Source organism: Myotis lucifugus, unplaced genomic scaffold, assembly GCF_000147115.1.
Source record: "Myotis lucifugus unplaced genomic scaffold, Myoluc2.0 scaffold_142, whole genome shotgun sequence".
In the NCBI taxonomy this organism is placed as follows: domain Eukaryota; kingdom Metazoa; phylum Chordata; class Mammalia; order Chiroptera; family Vespertilionidae; genus Myotis; species Myotis lucifugus.
This window is the reverse complement of record NW_005871190.1, coordinates 3,209,286-3,228,343: the sequence shown is the minus strand read 5'-3', so window position 1 is coordinate 3,228,343 and position 19,058 is coordinate 3,209,286.

The window sequence follows — 19,058 nt, the reverse complement described above, 5'->3', positions numbered from 1 at the left end:
CTTCTTGCTCGTCCATAGAAACTGCATTTGGTAAATCACATGGTTAAAAATAACAGTGATATTTTATTTCTCACTTTGTGTTTTGACATTTACAATGAACATTTGTGCAATATTATTAAAGTAGCTGATGTCCACAGCATCCTAAAAATTAATTATTTTAGAGTAAATTACATAATAAAGAAAGAAGTTTCAAAATGCATTAAATATATTATCATGTTCACTGCAAAACACTGCTACTCCGATACACTGAATGATTCAAGTACATTCACTAATCTTTGTTAATTTTATTCTTGCCAAATCCACTGAAAAAAACATCAAAATAAAATGCATTTTTACCCTGAAGGAGTGAATTCATAGCCTTGCATTTTAAAGATCAATCTATATTTGTGCTTTCCCCAGTGGCAAAAACAGCTCATCTCCATGATCCTGATGCATATTTATGCTTCATTGTTTTGTATCCAATTAAATATGTTATAGATTTCACAGGGAGGTGATTTGTTTCACACTTACATTTGTAAAAAATATATATGTAAACTTTATATAATGATTAATTTAAAAAGTTCTTTAGAGAAAGTAGCCTTAAAAGAGCAATTTAAAAATCTTTATTGTTGAGAGTAAGTATTACAGATGTCCCCCCTTTTATTTTATTTTCCCCTTAATCCTCAAATCCCCGGTTCCCACCCAGCCCAGGCCTTTACCATCTTAATGTCTGTGTCCACTAGTTCTGCATAAATGTATACAAGTTCTTCAGCTGATCTCTTCCCAACCCCCCACCCACCACCACCTTCCCCCTGAGATTCAACAGTCTGTTCCATGCTTTTATGTCTCTGGATCTATTTTGTTCATCAGTTTAATTTGTTCATTAGATTCCAAATATGAATGAGACCATGTGATACCTGTCTTTCTCTGACTGGCTTATTTTGCCTAGCATAATACTCTCCAGTTCCCTCCATGCTGTCTCAAAGGGTAAAGGATCCTTCTTTTTTACTGCTCCATAGTATTCCATGGTGTAAAGGTACCAAAGTTTTTTATCCACTCATCTACTAATGACCACTTGGCAGCTTCCAGATCTTAGCTATTGTAAATTCCTCTGCTATGAACATAGGGATGGGTGCATACATTCTTTCTGATTGGCTTTTCAGGTTTCTTGGGATATATGCATAGAAATGGGATCACTGGGTCAAATGGAAGCTCCATATTTATTTTTTTTAGGAAAAAAAAATATCCTAAGTCGGAGCATCTGCCCCCTAATGGTCACTGCACATCATAGCCAGGGGTTGAGCAGCCTTAGCATATCATTAGCATATTACACTTTGATTGTTTGAACAAATGGCCAGATAACCAAACACTTAGCCTATTAGGCTTTTATTATATAGGATGTCCCATTTGTTAATTTTTTCCTTAGTTTCCCTTGTCCTAGGACAGTGATGGCGAATCTATGACACGCTTGTCAGAGGTGACACATGAACTCATTTTTTTGGTTGATTTTTCTTTGTTAAATGGCATTTAAATATATAAAATAAATATCAAAAATATAAATCTTTGTTTTACTATGGTTGCAAATATCAAAAAATTTCTATATGTGACACGGCACCACAGTTAAGTTAGGGTTTTCAAAATGCTGACACGCCGAGCTCAAAAGGTTGGCCATCACTGTCCTAGGAGATGAATTTGCAAACATATTGCTGTGAGAGATGTATGAGACTTTGCTGACTCTTGTTGCTTCTAGGATATTTATGGTTTCCTGACTTACATTTAAGTCTTTTATCCATTTTGGGTTTATTATTGTGTACTAGAGGCCCGGTGCACGAAATTTGTGCACTGGGGGGTGGGGTTCTCTTAGCCCAGCCTGCCCCTCTCACAGTCCGGGAGCCCTCAGTGGATGTCCTACTGACGGCCACAGTCTGGCAGCAGAGTCTCGGAGCAGGCGTCTTGTGTGTGTGTGTGTGTGTGTGTGTGTGTGTGTGTGAGTGTGTGTGTCTGCTGGGAACCTGCCCCCAGCCACACCGTGGAGGCTTGGAGCAGGCGCCCCTCTGTGTTGATCTCTCAGGCTCCTGGCCTCCAATGCGTGTTTTTCTTTCCCTTGAGCTGTGGCCAGGGTGGGGTGCTGCCTGCAGGCTGCACTTTCCTGCTCTTGGATCATGGGATCACTGCAGAGACTGGGGGCAGGCCCTGCTGGGTGCTGCCTGTGGGGAACTTTCCTGCTCTGGGATCGCCATGGTGATCCCAGAGCAGGCCCACCTGGGGGCTGTCTGCCCTCAACACTTGCCTGCTCTGGGATCGCCATGGTGTCCCAGCTGGCAGTGGGGCTTAGGCGGCACACGGGGGTCCCAGCTGGGGGCGGGGCTTAGGTTACACAATTGTGACACCTAAACCCAGCCGCCCAGGGCTGCACACGGGGGCCGGGATGGCATCTGGCGCTGGCCAGCCCTGCCTGCAGTATGTAAATTAGCCACCATCTTTGATGGCAGTTAATTTGCATATGGCGCTGATTAGCCAATGAGAGGTGTAGCGAAGGTGTAGTCAATTACCATGTTTGTCTATTATTAGATAGGATGGTGTATATTGCTGGTCTAGTTTCATTTTTTTGCATGTATCTGTCCAATTTTCCCAATACCATTTATTGAAGAGATTGTCTTGACTTCATTGTATGCCCTTGCCTCCTTTGTCAAATATTAATTGAGCTTAATTGCTTGGGTCAATTTCTCAGTTCTCTGCTCTGTTCCATCCTATCTAATAAAAGAGTAATATGCAAATTGACCATCATTCCAACACATAAGATGGCCGCCCCCATGTGGACACAAGATGGCCACAACAAGATGGTTGTCAGGGGAGGGCAGTTGTGGGCAACCAGGCCAGCAGAGGAGGACAGTTGTGGGTGATCAGGCCAGCAGGGGAGGGCAGTTGGGGCGACCAGGCCTGCAGGGGAGGACAGTTGTGGGGGACCAGCCCTGCATGGGAGGGCAGTTTGGGGGAACCAGGCCCGCAGGGGAGGGCAGTTGGGGGCAACCACGTCTGCAGGGGAGGGCAGTTAAGGGTTACCAGGCCAACAGGGGAGGACAGTTGGGGGTGACCAGGCTGGCAGAGGAGGGCAGTTATGGGCAATCAGGCCGGCAGGGGAGCAGTTAGGCATCGATCAGGCTGGCAGGGGAGTGGTTAGGGGCAATCAGGCAGGCAGGCAGGTGAGCAGTTGGGAGCCAATAGTTCTGGATTGTGAGAGGGATGTCCGAATGCCCATTTAGGACCACCAGGATCGGGCCTAAACGGGGAGTCGGACATCCCTCGAGGGGTCCCAGATTAGAGAGAGTGCAGGCTGGGCTGAGTGACACAGACCACACACACCTGTGCACGAATTTCGTGCACCGGGCCTCTAGTTCAGCGGTTCTCAACCTGTGGGTTGCAAATCCTTTGGGGGTTGAATTACCCTTTCATAGGGGTCACCTAAGACCATCGGAAAACACATATATAATTACATATTGTTTTTGTGATTAATCACTATGCTTTAATTATGTTCAATTTGTAACATTGAAATTAGGGGTCACCACAACATGAGGAACTGTATTAAAGGGTTGCAGCAGCCCTGACTGGTCTGGCTCACTGGATAGAGCGTAGGCCTGCAGACTCAAGGGTCCCGGGTTCGATTCCAGTCAAGGGCATGTACCTTGGTTGCAGGCACATCCCCAGTAGGAGGTATGCAGGAGGCAGCTGATTGATGTTTCTCTCTCATCGATGTTTCTGACTCTCTATCCCTCTTCCTTCCTCTCTGTGAAAAAATAAAATAAAAATCAATAAAATATAATTAAAATTTTCAGCTGTCACTCACTGGTAGACAGCAACTCTGATGCTTTTCACAGCCAGATATTATGTGAGTACCCTTCTTAGTTCTGGTGCTCTCTACTTGGGTGCCCAGCTTGGGGATTAGATCCCAGGGTTCTCAGAGTCAACCCCCCACAGCTGAGATATCTCTCTGGAACTTCAGTTGCTGTCTGTGGGTGCCTGGATAACCCTTTCACGCCTCCACCCCCTCCTACCAGTCTCTATGTGGTCTCCACTTTTGGCCCTTGGGTATCAGGGTTCTCTCCTGCGAGTCTTCTGTTGATTATTCAGGAAGTTTTTTCTGTATTTTAATTGTAATCCCAGTTTGTTCCTGGGAGCATATCCATGCAGCATCCACTTACTCAGCTGCCATTTTTAATCTCAAGTTGATTTCAATCTTCTTGAACTTTTAGAGACTTGTTCTGTCCTAAGATGTGGTCTATCTTTGAGAATGACCCATGTACATGTGAAAACTGCATATTCTGTAGCTTTGGGGTGAAATGTTCTATAAATGTCAATTAAATCCATTTGATCTAGTGTGTCATTTAGAGTCACTGTTTCCTTTTTAACTTTTTGACTGGAAAATCTATCCAGTGAAGTCAGCAGGGTGTTAATGTACCCTTCAATAATTGTATTGCTATTGATTCTTCCTTAAACGTCCTCCAGAATTTTTTTATATATTTAAGTTCTTCTATTTTGTTTGCATATATGTTTACCAGAGTTATATCCTCTTGTTGGTTTGATCTCTTTAATATTATGTAGTGACATTTATTGTCTCTTGAAATGGCCTTCATTTAAAAGTCTATTTTTGTAAGTAATGAGTATTGCTACCTCAGCTTTTTTTTCCCCATATACATGGAAATTTTATTTTCCATTTCTTCATTCTCATCCTGTGTGAGGCTTTTGTTTTGTGGTGTATCTCTTATAGAAAGCCTATATTTGGGTCATGTTTTTGTATCAATTCAGCTACCCTATGCCTTTTGATTGGAGCATTTAATATATTTACTAGTACATTGAAGGTTAAAATTGACTAGAGGCCTGGTGCACAAAATGCGTGCACAGGGGGTGTGTCCTTCAGCCCAGCCAGCACCCTCTCCAATCTGGAATCCCTAAGGGGATATACGACTGCCCATTTAGGCCTGGTGGGATCAGGCCTAAATGGGCAGTCGGACATCCCCTCTCACAATCCAGAACTACTGGCTCCCAACTGCTCACCTGCCTGTCTGACTGATCACCCCCTAACCACTCCCCTGCCAGCCTGATCTACACCTAACTGCTCCCCTGCCAGCCTGATTGCCCCTAAATTGTTGTGATCGCCTGGGGGACTGGACCCCCAACTGCGCTCCCCTGCTGGTCTGGTTGCCACCAACTGCCCTCCCCTGCGAGCCTAGACAAAAATCAAGTGCCCCTTTTCTTGCTGGAGAGATTGCCCACAACTGTCTTCGCCTGCTTGCCATCTTGTGGCAGCCATCTTGTGTCCACATGGTGGCGGACATATTTGACCACTTGGAGGGTGGCTATCTTGTGTGTTGGAGTGATGCTCAATTTGCATATTACCTTTTTATTTTATAGGATAGGTACTTATTTATTGCTATTTTAATTCTTTATGCCCCCCCCCTCTCTCTCTCTCTTTCTCTTTCTCATTTCTTCTCATTATAGTAGTCCCTTTAGTATTTCTTGAAGTGTTGGATTTGTAGTGATAAACCCTTTAGCCTTTTTTTTTTTTTTTTTGGTCTGGTAAGCTCTTTATTTCACCATTTACTTTGAATAATAACCTTGCTGATATCGTAATTTTTGTTTCATTCCCTTCTTTATATTTACTACTTCATGCCATTTCCTTCTGGACTGTAGAGTTTCTGATGAGAAATCTGCTGGGAACTCTTTGTAGGTAACAAATTGCTTTTCTCTTGCTGCTTTTAAAATTCTCTCTTTGTCTTTAATTTTTGGCATTTTATTTATGATCTGTCTGGGCGTGGGCCTATTTTGGTTCTTCTTACTTGGGACTTTCTATGCCTTCTGAACTTGTGTGACTTTTTCCTGCACTAGGTTAGGGAAGTTTTCTGCCATTATTTTCTTCAAATACATTCTCTATCCCTTGCTCAGTTTATTCCCCTTCTGGCATTCCTATCTTATCTAGATAAAATAGTAATATGCAAATTGACCATCACTCCAACACACAAGATTGCGGCCCCCATGTGGTCAAAGATGGCTGCCCACATGTGCCACCACAAGATGGTCAGCAGGGGAGGGCAGTTGGGGAAGATCAGGCCTACATGGGGAGGGCAGCAAGAGAGGAACAGGCCAGCAGGGGGAGGGCAGTTGGGGGCAACCAGGCCAGCAGGGGAGGGCTTGGGGGGACCAGGCCAGCAGGGGAGGGCAGTTGGGGGGACCAGGCCAGTGGTGGAGGGCAATTGGAGGCAATCGGGCCAGCAGGGGAGCAGTTAGGTGTTGATCAGGCTGGCAGGGGAGTGTTTAGGGGCTGATCAGGCTGACAGGCAGAAGCGGTTAGGGACAATCAGGAAGGCAGGCAGGTGAGCGGTTGGGTGCCAGCAGTCCTGAATTGTGAGAGGGATGTCTGACTGCCCATTTAGGCCCGATCCCACTCAGGGCAGTTGGACATCCCTAAACGGGCAGTTGGACATCCCTCGAGGGGTCCCAGATTGGAGAGGGTGCAGGCTGAGCTGAAGGACATACCCTCCCCACCCCCCCATGCACAAATTTCATGTACTGGGCCTCTATTATTGTTATATTTCATGTACTCCTACAGATCCCTTAACTTCCTCCTTTGTTTTATTATTTTATTTTTTTGGTCCTCTGATTGTGTGGTTTTTTTTTCTACCCTATCTTCTAATTCACTGATCTTTGTCTTTCCTTAATCTGCTATATATTCCTTCTAATGTGTTCTTTATTAGTGCTCTGTCATTCTTTATATTTGACTGATCATTTTTCATAGTTCTATCTTTTCTCATGCTATTGAGCACCCTTGTAATCATTACTCTAACCCTATATATGATAAATTTCTTATCTCCATTTCATTTAGCTTTTTCTCTGGAGAATTCTCTCATTCTTCCATTGTTTCTTTATTGTGTATTTTTTGTTTGTTTGTTTGTTTTTTTGTTTTTTTCCCCTCTCTGTTTTGGCTGCCTGTTTGGCTTTGGGTCTATGTATTGGGTAGATCAATTATGACTCCTTATCTCTAGTACAGGTCAATGACAGATGTTGTTTATGACTGGCCCTAAGTACCCTGTTTGGAGCTATCAGCAATCCACAGCTTGTGGCTCCCTCTGCTGAGGCTGGGTGCCTTGAGTAAGGACCAAAATGTGCACAGTGGTTACTTTTCCTAGTCCTGGACCCAGAAGAAGATCAGGCAAAGATTCAAAGCCTCCAGAGATCTGCTTCCTGCAGTCTGGTTGATATACAGTCTTGATTGAGCTCAGGCTATCAGCCAGGGTGTGTGGTGAGAGGTTTTACAATAGGGTAGGGCAATTGCTTCCCCACTCCCCCTCCAGGCAAAAACTGCCTGGATGGTAAAGATCTGCTGGAGAAAGATGTCCTCTGCAGTGTGAGGGAATGGCTCAGCACAGGAAACCAGGGTGGCTGTCTTATGACCGCTAACCCCGGAGCCCCCAACCCTGTATTCTGTTCACATAGCTCTAGTCCACTCTGCCCTCCCTCTGCTAGAGCCCAAGGTGAGTGGCTGCACATGAAATTTTGTGTGTTGGCCCTTTAAGGGGATGCCTGCATTTCCAGCCTTCTCTCCCTGTCAGATCACAAACATGCTGCTTTTCACAGCCAGATTTTATGTGGGCACTTTTCTCAGTTCTGGTGCTCTGGGCTGGGGAGGCCCAGCTTTGGATTGAGACCCCAGAGTTCTCAGTGGGATCCTCCCAAAGCTGAGATATCCCTCCAGGAATTCAGCTGCTGCTTGTGGGAGCCTTGCCAGCCCTTTGTGCCTCAGCACTTCCTACCAGTCTCCATGCGGTCTCTGCTTTCTGACCTTGGTTATCAGGGTTCTCTCCAGGTAGTCTTCAGTTGATTATTGAGGATTATTTTTCTATATTTTCGTTGTAATTCCAGTTTGGTCCTGGTTGGGATGTCAGTGTAGCTTCCACTTACTCAGCTGCCATTTTGGAATCTCTCTATGTTAATATTGTTAATCTCAATTTTTATTCTAGCTATTATTTGTTCAAACCTAAATAATAGAGATGAATTTGATTACAAGTATACATAGACAAAATCTAATTGCATAAAAACATTAGTAGTCTATTCATCCATTCATTCATTCGTTCAATAAATATTCATTGAGTGCCTACTATATGCTTGAATTATATGAGTTAACAAAAATAGTGAGGATTACTATTATCAGAATTATTACATTTTAGTGGGGAACACATTTATAAAACAATAAAAATTATTAACCACAGCAGTATTTTGTATAAGCCATATTATAATTCAACTATAATATATAGTATGTTAGATTTTGATACACTACTGCTGTGACTTTCAATATTGGGTACATATCAATGAATTTTGAATTTTATAAACATAATTTGGTAGTTCATTTTACTAAGGAAATTGCTTCTCATTTATTCCTTTATTGAATAAATGTAACTAAATATTTATTGTTATAAATGTCAAGGTGTTTTTATGTTAATTTTTCTGATATTCATTTCCTCTCCCTCAAATATAACATCATTTGCTCTCAAGCCTGCTTGGAATAAATAGATCTTTTTTCTTGGCTACTGAGAATCAATGATAACTTTAGTTCTTATATTTTGTGCTGCAAATGATGACTATCTCTCATGTTTTTATTTTAATTGTTTCTAAACTATCTGTCACATACAAAAAAGCCTTTAGGTGAGTAAAATATTTTCATATATTTTAGTGGAAGAAATTATGATCCAACCCAAAATATTTAAACAATTTTTACAAATAAAAATATGTTGAGAAATGAAAACCAGTTTTATATAAAGAACTAGTGGCCCAGTACACGAAATTCGTGCATGTGGTAGGGGATGTTCCTCAGCCTCTCCAATCTGGGACCTCTCGAAGGATGTCTTACTGCTGGTTTACAGGGATCGGGCCTAAACTGACAGTCGGACATCCCTCTCACAAGTCAGGACTGCTGGCTCCTAACCACTCATCTGCCTGCCTGCCTGCCTGATTGCCCCTAACCACTCTGCTGCCAGCCTGCTCGCCTCTAACTGCCCCCCCGCTGCCAGCCTGCTTGCCTCCAAATGCCCCCCGCCAGCCTGATCACCCCAAACTGCCCCCCCCGCTGGCCTGCTTGCCTCCACCTTCCCTCCCCACTGGACTGCTCAACCCCAACTGCCCCCCTGCTTGCCTGCTCACTCCAAACTGCCCCCTCTGCTGCCCTGATCACCTCCAACTGAACCCCACTGATGGCTTACTTGCCCCCAAATGGCCCCCCTGCTGGTCTGCTTACCCCCAATGGCCCCGCTCCCCACCAGCCTGATCCATAACTGCCCTCCATCTTTTTTTTAAAATACATTTCTTTATTGATTTCAGAGAGGAAGGAAGAGGGAGAGAGAGATAGAAACATCAATGATGAGAGAGAAATATCAATCGGCTGCCTCCTGCATACCCCCCATGGGGGATCAAGTCCACAACCCAGGCATGTGCCCTTGGCCAGAATCGAACCTGGGACCCTTCAGTCCACAGGCCAACGTTCTATCCACTGAGCCAAACCGGCTAGAGCTGCCCTCCCCTCTTGGCCTCTAACCGGCTCTACCTTGGTCCTGCCACCATGGCTTTGTCCAGAAGAACATCCGGAAGGTCTCCTGGAAGGTCTCCCAGTCTAATTAGCATATTACCCTTTTATTAGTATAGGTAGAGGCCTGGTGCATGGGTGGGGGCCAGCTGGTTTTCCCTGGAGAGTGTCCCGGATCAGGGTGGGGGTTTCCTTGGGGTGTGGGGCAGCCTGAGCAAGGGGCCTGTGGTGGTTTTCAGGCTGGCCACGCCACCATGGGATGAGGGTCTTTGCTGGGGGTGTGTGGCCAGCCTGGGTGAGGGGCTGAGGGCTGTTTTCAAGCTGGCCACACCCCCTTCAGCGTGGGGGTCCCTGGTGGGGTGCCTGGCCAGCCTGGGTGAGGGGCTGATGGCTGTTTGCAGGCTGGCCAAGCCCCCCAGCGGGGACCCTCACCCAATGAGGGTGTGGCCAGCTTGGGTGAAGGGCTGAGAGCTGTTTGCAGGCAGGCCACACCCCGTTCAGAATGGGAGACCCCGCGGGGGGGTGTGGCCAGCCTGGGTGAGGGGCTGATGTCTGTTTGCAGGCTGGCCATGGCCCAGGGCAACCCAGGCTCCCAGACCCTCCTTGAGCAGAGGCCACAGCAGCTAGAAGCAGGTATCTGGGATTTAATTACCTTCTATAATTGAAACTTTGTAGCCTTGAGTGGAGCCCTCAGCCGGCCAGGGAAGGCAGGAAGCTTGGCTTCCTCCATCATCAGGGGCAATCCAAGCCTCCTGTTTGCTCCAGCTTCATGGCCACCACCATCTTGGTTGCGTTTATTTGCATACTCACTCCTTATTGACTGGTGGGCGTGGCTGGTGGGCATGGCTTGTGAGTGTAGCTGAGGTATAGTCAATTTGCATGTTTTTCTTTTATTAGATAAGATGAATAAGTTGATAGCAAACACATCCATTGCAATAATATAATCTATTAAATATTTATGGTACTTTGCAACCAACGAAGGAAGAACTTAATATTAGTTTGATAAAGGAAGGATGTGAGAGACACATGCTATGAAAACCTAACTTCTGAGGTATTCTAAAGTTGTTCTATTACTCCAGGTCATCTGCTTTGAGAGGTGATGGGGCAAGGTTTTATGGTAAGCACTGAGTGTTAACATTTTACCTTATGTATACCTGAGACACCTTTTGACACAAGACACTGTGAAACACAATTTCAATTTAGAGTTTTGATAACTTAGAGTGATTAGTTGTACTTAAGAAATGTCAACTGTACAAAACTCATAAAACATAACAGTTTAAACATAAAAAGTAGAAAATAATATTGTATGCATTTAAATAAGAAATAATAATTATAGTCAGCCTTCCATATCCACTGGTTCTGCATCTACACAATGAACCAACCTCAGATTAAAAAATATATATTTTAGGTTGCATTATTGCTAAACATGTACTATGTACAACAGGTCCATGAATAATGCTGTCTTATTCAAATTCATTTTATTACAATGATAATGAAAAATATCCTATCTAATAAAGAGGAAATATGCTAATTGACCATCACACCCTCACAAGATGGCAGCGCCCACAGCCACAAGATGGCGGTGTCCAGTCCCTTCAGCCCCACCTCATCCAGCCGGAGTTCCCCAGTCCCCTCAACCCTGCCTTACCCAGTCCCCGCAGCATCTAGCCTCATCCAGCCTCAGTCCCCCAGTCCCCTCAGACCCGCAGGGGAGGGCAGTTGGAGGTGATTGAGCCAGCAGGGGAGCAGTTAGGGGGCTATCAGGCTGGGAGGAAGAGGGGTTAGGGGCAATTAGGCAGGCAGGCAGGCGAATGGTTAGGAGCCAGCAGTCCTGGATTGTGAGAGGGATGTCTGACTGCCAATTTAGGCCCAATCCCTCCCGCAGTTGGACATCTCCCGAGGGACACCCCCTCCATGCACAAATTTTGTGCACTGGGCCTCTAGTACTATATAATAAAACCTTAGTATGCTAAGTGTCCAGTAGACTGGCCAGCCGTTCAACCAATCAAAGGGTAATATGCTAATGATATGCTAAGGTCACTCAACTGCTCACTATGACATGCACTGATCACCAGGGGGCAGACAGTCAACTGGTCAACCTGCCAGCCTGATCGCCCCTAATCCCTCTGCCTGTCTGATTGGCCCTAACCCCTCACTGGGGGGTGGCTGGCCGGGGTGAGGGGCCATGGTCGTTCTGGTCTCTGGTCATTCTTGTCATTTATTATATAGGATATATATTGATTTAAGAGAGGAAGGGAGAGGGAGAGAGAGAAACATCAATGATGAAAGAGATTCATTGATCAGCTACATCCTGCACGCCCCCTACTGGGGATTGAGCCCAAAACCCTGGCATGTGCCTTTGACTGGAATCAAACCAGAGACCTTCAGTCCACCAACCCAAACTGGCTAGGGCTATTTGTCTCTTATCAATGTTAGAAATATGCATAGATGTTGGTTTGATACTTCTAAATTATTGATAAACATCTATCCTATTTTTGAAAATCAATGGAAAAAGACATATTTCAAATGCTGAAGAGTGCTGCAAAGTCTTTTTGTTTCCCATTCTGTCTTGTTAATTATGCTGGAAACATTTTCCTAGCATACATAAAATTTATGACAGTTTTAAAAAATAGAGTACATTAAATATATATGAAATATTTTATTAAGGGTAACTAAATATGTTGATGTTTCTATTTTACGTAAAACAGAAAAACAAACAGACAAAAAACTATAAACAAAGTAAGAGTGGGTTAAATTATATATCCTCATGGAATTGTTGAGTCTTTTCCAGGAGCAAAATGAGAGATATCATAATGATGTTGTGCAAACTTGACCACTGGGAATTATTTATTCTCACCACTTATGGAGCAAACAATTGTCCACTTTCTTTGGGAGTTGTCTCTCCAAAGCTACTTGGGTAAGCACAAAGAAACTATGGGTAGGCTAAAAAACAGTAATTTACTTAATGAGGTCCAGGGGAAAAATTCTCTGCAAATAAACACTCAAGCAATTTAGAAAATTGCAAGTGTCTACTTCCTATAGTTATCAGGCTACTACAATTTTCAAGACATTGAGTACAATTTACTTAACCCAAGTCGTGTTAATTCTTCTACCTTGTAACATTGTAATATAAACAAAAGTGATATGGCAACATGAAATTCCATATAATACGTAAGCTTTTTTGCATTGAGTAATTGCTTTGGGAATTGTAAGTATGCTAACTTTCTCAAACTATTTTAGAGACTTTTCTTTGGAGTGTTTTTTTTTCTTTTTTAAAATTTAATTAACTAATTAATTGATTTACCAGAACCTACATAAATGTTGTGTGCATGTGTTTTTGTCACCACCAGCTCTGTACATTAAAAAAAATGAGTGACCATTTTTGAAATAGCTAATTGTAGTAAATATCATTCAAAAGAAAAATTATTATTTAGTGGTATAAATGTTTTAATTCATAGGTAAGTTCCATGCATATTATTTAAAAATAATCTCATTAATTATATATTGGTAATACATACAATCAAAAATGATAAAAATACTTAAGAAGAGTAAAAAAAATAAACCTAGAAATTACCTCAGTAATTCTATCAGACTTTAACTTTAAAACAGCAAGTACAAATTTTCCTATCCAGAAGGGGAGGAAGAAATTAGATTAGCACAACTTTATTAATAACATCAAAAAATGAAAACAATCTTAATTTCCACAAGTAAGAAATGGATAACTATGCAGTCATTAAAATGCTTATTAAATACATACATGCTGTAATAAATTAGGATAATTGCAAAAAAACAGGATATGAAATGAATGTACAATATAAATGCACCGATATTTTTGCTAGAGAAACAATAATGGCTTTCTTTGGTGGCAAAGGACAGCTGTTGTCAGTAAGTTTAGTTTTTTCACTTACATATTTCTTATGGTATATTATTAACAATAAGCAATGAAGCTTTAATTTACTAAACTTTTTTTTTTAATTCTTACCTGAGGATATTTTTTCCATTGGTTTTTAGAGAGTGAAAGAGAAAGGGAGAGACAGAGAGAAATACTGATGTGAGCCAGACACATCAATTGGTTGCCTCCCACACCCAGGGCAAGGATCCTGCAATCGAGGTATGTGCCCTTGACTGGAATTAAACCTGGGACCCTTCAGTCCACAAACTGATGCTCTATTCACTGAGCCAAACTGGCTAGGGCTGATTTATTAATTTTCAAAAGGAGATAAACAAGAAAGTCAGGGAGCAAGTACTGACTCCATGAGTTCAAAACCCTGTTCTACTAAACAGTTTGTGTCTAGTATTGTGGATTGTTCAAGAAATGTTTCTGAGTAGACAAATTTTTATGGTCAGAGCTCCTGGAAAAATTTCAGGGGTTAAAAACAGATTGGAACCCCTTTAGTGCATCTCTGTAAAACTCTCATTCTTCTTTCTGCCTGCCTAACCCCACCACTTTGGCTGATTAAAAAATCAGTCCACTCTTCACTGCCTTCTCCTTAACAAAACTCACTTCATTTGATCTACATTAAATTAGTGTGCAGAAAAGTTAATATATTTAGGTTAAATAAATAATTACCAGTAAGTGGCAATGAATGATAGGTTTAAAGATCTGGTATGTGTTCGCTTATTTAATGAGAAACATTTCTAACCCAGATAATCTTTATTGAATCTGGGTAATTTCCTGTGTAACTGAGATGGCTCCCTATCTACTTTCTTTCATGCTATTAAAATTCATTTTTAATAACTTAGTACAACTGAGTCAAACCTTCTAGTTCATATGAGTCTTTTCACATAGATCTCTCTTTAATAAAACATACATTTTTTCATTCCAAAGAGCTTTCACCCAGGTGTTCAAAAAGTTCGTCTTTATAGTTATTGCAAAAACAAGTAATATCTTTCTTCTTTCCTCCCATTAAAAAATGATTTATTTATTTATTTTTCAAATGTAGATCATTTGAGGTATGCTTTACCTATGGTTTAGTTCACCATTACTGACTTCCTTTTCTGGCAAACAGAGATAAGAGTTACTTTTTGCCTGAAACACTTTATAATCTGGGGGGCGGGGAACTATAATAAACAATGATTTTTAGACATTGGTTATCAGGCAGTGCAGGATTCTAAGCCATGAGAGAGGGGAAGCAATTTATATGAGCACTATGATTGCCCCACAATACTGACTGGAGAGAGCTCCAGGTCACAGCTCAGGGAGGGGAGCCAGGTGGAACCTGTCAAGATTTAAGTGTTGAGGGGGTGAACTAAAACGTTCCAGATAGTGCACACAGGATGGATGGCAAGGCAATAAAGTGGAGAGGAGAAAGCTCCAGAAACAGTTCTGGCAGATCTGCAGTGGTCCTCTCCGTTTTTAGCTCAATAGGATCACCTCATGCAGGTAAGGACACAACCCTCAATGAAATAAGCCAGAGAAAGGCAAGTACCATATGACTTCACTAATATGTGGAGTTTAATAAACAAAATGAACCACCAAGAAAAATAGAGACAGACTCATAGATAGAGAGCAAGCAGATAGCTCTGGTGGAGGAGTGGATGTTGGGGAATGTGGAAGGACTGAACAAAATGAAAAGAGAAGAGAGAGAGAGAGAACTCATGGACATGGACAACAGTGTGGGGCTTGCGGGAGGGAGGGGTTGGAGATAAAAAAGCGCATAGAGGGGATTAGTGGTGCTAAAAAAATTTAATTAAATTAATAAAATTAAAATAAAAGAGTTAATACAGCTATAAGAATGTGAGAAGCCCGGCTGGCATGGCTCAGTGGTGGAGCATAGATCTATGAACCAGGAGGTCAGGGCACATGCCCAGGTTGCGGGCTCCATCCCTAGTAGGGGGGATGCAGGAGGCAGCCAATTGATGATTCTCTCTCATCATCAATGTTTCTATATCTCCTTCTCTCTTCCTCTCTGAAATCAATAAAAATCTATTAAAAAAATAATGTGAGAAAAGTTTGAGCTGATTAAGTGCAGACACAAAATACATTATATATACATATATATTTCATATCAAACATATAACATAATATGTATAATACTAGAGGCCCGGTGCACAAAAATTTGTGCACTTGGGGGGGTCCCTCAGCCCGGCCTGTGCCCTCTCACAGTCTGGGACCCCTGGGGGGATGACCACCTGCTGGCTTAGGCCTGCTTCCCGGGGGATTGGGCCTAAGCTGGCAATCAGACATCCCTCTGGCAGCCCAGCAGCCCTCGGGGGATGTCCACTTGCCAGCAGGGAGCAGACCTAAGCTGCAGTCGGACATCCTTAGTGCTGCTGAGGAGGGAGGAGAGGCTCCCACCACCACCTCTATATTGGCAGCCATCAGCCTGGCTTGTGGCTGAGCAGTGCTCCCCCGTGTGGGAGCACACTGACCACCAGAGGGCAGCTCCTGCATTGAGCGTCTGCCCCCTGGTGGTCAGTGTGTGTCATAGTGACCAGTCGTTCCCAGTCTTTCTGCTGTTAAGGTCAGTTTGCATATTACCCTTTTACTATATAGGATAGAGGCCTGGTGCACGGGTGGGGGCCGGCTGGTTTGCCCTGAAGGGTGTCCCAGATCAGGGTGGAGGTCCCGCTTGGGTGCCTGGCCAGCCTGGGTGAGGGGCTAATGGCTGTTTGCAGCTGGTCACACCCCCTTCAGGGTGAGGGTCCCTACTGGGTGCCTGGCCAGTCTGGATGAGGGGCTGAGGGCCGTTTTCAGGCTGGCCGGTGACTGAAGCTCCCAGCCTCTCCTTTTTTTCTTTTTTTATTCTGGGATTTATTTACCTTCTATAATTGAAACTTTGTTGCCATCACTGGAGCTGAGACCCGGCTCCTGCTCACTCCAGCTCCGAGGCCACGGCCTGCTGAAAGCAGGTATCTGGGGTTTGTTTCGCTTCTATAATTGAAACTTTGTTGCTTTCGGAGATCAGAGCCGGGCCATGGCAGGCAGGGAACCTTGGCTTCCTCCAACACTGGAGCAAGCAAGCCTCCTGTTCACTTCAGCTGCGTGGCTACCGGCCGCCATCTTGGTTGGGTTAATTTGCATATTGTGCTGATTAGCCAATGGGAGGCGTAGCGAAGGTATGGTCAATTACCATGTTTGTCTATTATTAGATAGGATTGCCCTGACCAGTTTGGCTCAGTGAATAGAGCGTTGGCATGCGGAATGAAGGGTCCCAGGTTCAATTCCGGTCAAGGGCATGTACCTTGGTTGCGGACACATCCCCAGTAGGGAATGTGCAGGAAGCAGCTGAATTGATGTTTCTCTTTCATCAATGTTTCTAACTCTTTATCCATCTCCTTCTCCCTTCCTCCCTGTAGAAAAATCAATAAAATATATTTAAAAAAATAATAATTGCCCTTATATAAATAATTAAATGCATTTAATTATTTTAACAGCTCTTATAAGTTTATTATAATTATTGTAGCAGTAAGGTTTGGACATGCTTTCTAGTTTATTTGTATGTTTCTATTTTTTGTGGTTGGTTTTTAGTTAATATAATTTATGACTAAAACATCTGTTACTTATAAATGTTTCTAAAATATTTTAATGACATAAAATTTTCTGCTTATTTATTAATCAACCTACAAAACCTTTTGATGCATTTAGTAGATTTTGTTTTACAGTTCAAATTATTGTAAAGTCAGTATTTCTTGCAGATATGTGTGTCTAAAAAGTTGGTTTCAAAAATTACTTTTAAAACACTTGTCTTGAAAACCATGCTCTTGAACAGAATATCAATCTAAATTTTTGTTCAGCATTTATATTAGGTTAAATATATTTTCTATGGCTTTTGAGGAAGATATAATTTTGAATTTGGGGGGATTGATTTATTCTAGAGTGGATTTTCAGCTGACCAATATATAACAAGATCATTAAAGAAAAATAAGGATGGACACAAGATTTTCCTTTCTCAGGTCCTCAAGGATTCCTTGTCCTGCATGATTTCCTCAAGATAATGGCAAGTGGTTCATCAATGACATCTGACATTTTCTTAATTACCCTCAGGGCACATGACAGGAGAATGTCCTGATTAGAATTCTTTCCATTTTTCCAGGAGATATTTTCTCATTTCAGCCTGATCCTCATTCCATGCTCCAGGTAACAGGTTTTTTCAAACACTGAAAGCTTTATTGTTGCCTATTATTAGTACTTCTCCTAACCTGTCAAGTTAATTTCCTCTGATTATCCTTTTTTTGTCTAATATATGCACTTTTTTTAAAGAGCAGGTAATTTTTACGGACAGTTAGGGGCATTTTCTCTCTAATTTTGTTAGTTCTACATTAAACATATACATCTAATTAGACATTTCAGCTTTTTCACCTGACTTTGAATTCTCTGTTTTATAAGTAGGTTTTTAAATCAATGATCAGTTATTGAACTCTAGGCATATTTTCCATTTTCAATTTAGTGACACAATGGGATTCTCTCATTAAAATGTATTCCTAGTACGTGACATTTTAAAATACTTTTTATTATATTTGAGTTAGAATTTTGCCTGGGCAAGAGTTAGTGGAAGGGTTACATCAGAAGCATTCCCTTCGTGGGGTGAAAATACTGGATTTGGAAAGCAGAGAATGTGAGTTAAACTATGTCTCTTTGTGATCCTGAAACAAGTTTCATTCATCACCCTCCTATTCTGTTTCAATAAGTAAAAAACATGCCTAAGAATTCTTGCCCTGCCTACCTCACAAAGGAGAATGCATATGAAAACACTGTGTAGACCATGAACTATAGACAAATGCAGTCTACTGGAATTAAAAATGCATTCTGTAGAGGATAAATAAGAAAAGGCACTATTTGAGGAGCTGAGAAAAACTGTTAGGGTCATGTCTTCTAAACTTCAACATTCCCCTTGAATTATAGTTAACCTTCAGAAACACTATGGTTTACTTTATTTTAAAAATCAGATGTTGCCCTGACTGGTTTGGCTCAGTGGATAGAGCAACGGCCTGCGGACTGAAGGGTCCCAGGTTTTATTCCAGTCAAGGGCATGTACCTTGGTTGTGGGCACATCCCCAGTAGGGGTGTGCAGGAGGCAGCTGATCAATGTTTCTAACTCCCTATCCCTCTCCCTTCCTCTCTGTAAAAAGTCAATAAAATATATTTTTAAAAATAAATAAAAATCAGATGTTGTAGGGTATAGCAAATCTCCTGTTTTCCTAGCTTCATACTATAAAAGTGGATAATCCTGTGTCATTCCCTAGGGAGTGGGAGGCTATCAAAAGCTTTTCCTGCACAACTCCCTCCAGCTGAGTTGATACACATACCTTTTCAGTTCAGTGTCAAGATCCCATTGAACTCTGTGTCAGCTGACCAGACCCTTAAATTTTCTTCCAAGTTTCATTGCTAGTTCTCACTGATACTGAGATGTTGCCACTTGATGCTTTATCACTACCTAGGCCCAGGGCTAAAATTCTGGCACAAATATCAGACAACAGGAAAACATGAAATGTTCAAGCTTGACATGGAGGCTGTCTTTTTAAATATTTCACATTTATCAATTTCACTTCATTAGGGCAGATTAAGAGA